This window comes from Podarcis liolepis, assembly GCF_965112155.1.
Source record: "Podarcis liolepis genome assembly, chromosome: 3".
Taxonomy (NCBI): domain Eukaryota; kingdom Metazoa; phylum Chordata; class Lepidosauria; order Squamata; family Lacertidae; genus Podarcis; species Podarcis liolepis.
The window spans coordinates 106,511,732-106,512,845 of NC_139557.1; positions in this window are offsets into that span (position 1 = coordinate 106,511,732).

A 1,114-nucleotide genomic window follows, 5' to 3' on the forward strand; every position below is an offset into this window, starting at 1 on the left:
ATCTCCTGAGGGAATGTGGCCTCCTACTGCTGATTTATAGTTAAAGATGCAACTTCAACACAAGGTGGGGTAACCTCAGGTCTAGGGGCTGAATGTGGCCCTCCAAACCTCTCTGTCAGGCCCTTGGAGCTTTCTCCAGGCCACACACCCCTGCTCCACACCCTCTTTGAGTGCTTTTGCCCAGTTGGAAATGGTCCTTGAACTTCAGTAATGACTCTGTTAGACAGAGAGATGTGTGTGAATGTGTCTAGAAACCAGCCTATTATACAAGACAAAATTTGCATTTGTTGCTCTGCCCACATTTCCCTCTGGCCCTGCCCACCATTGATATGTGGCCCTCTGGAGGTTCTCCAGAAAGGAATGCTGCACCCTGGTTAGAAAAAACACACATTCCCCAATCCTGCTTTAGTGGGAGGTTGTTCCCGGTTGTGGTTTACCTATCAATCCTTCTTCACAGGCACCTTGGGGAATTGCAGCTCTGGGATGGGAATAGGGGTTTCCTCATAACTCTCTTAACAAACTGCAACTCCTAAGATTCTTTGGGGGAAGCCATGACTGCATAAAGTGGCACTGTAGTGCTTTAAGTGTATGCTGTGAATTTGGCATCCATGATATGCTCCTTGCAGAAACTGCTCTGAGAACGTCTAGCCTGACTTGCCAGGAAATTTACATAGATGTTCCCCTTCCAATAAGAGATTAAAAAAAAACCCCGAGGGAACAGCAGCTGATATACCCTTTTCCCAGGTTTCCTATTCTGGCAGAAGCAGATATCTAGTATGCCCCAGGGGGCTGATACCAATTGAGAGCCAGATTTTTGTGCCAGTGTTGTGACTGTTTCTGCCACTAACGCAGAACGCGCGCTCTCTCTCTCTCTATATATATATACAGGTATACATATGCAGGTATTAAAGCAACCCAGATGCTCAATAAACAAGGCAGATCTGGATGAACTGATGAACTGATGCCATTGTTCATGTTATGTCATAATCCAGATTTCTGCCATGTCAGTTTCGGTGAAACTACATCTGGGTTTTGACGATCCATGATCCCAGGGGCATACATAACTGCAGAAGAAGATAAAATCCAAAACACTCAATGAAAAACACATACGAAA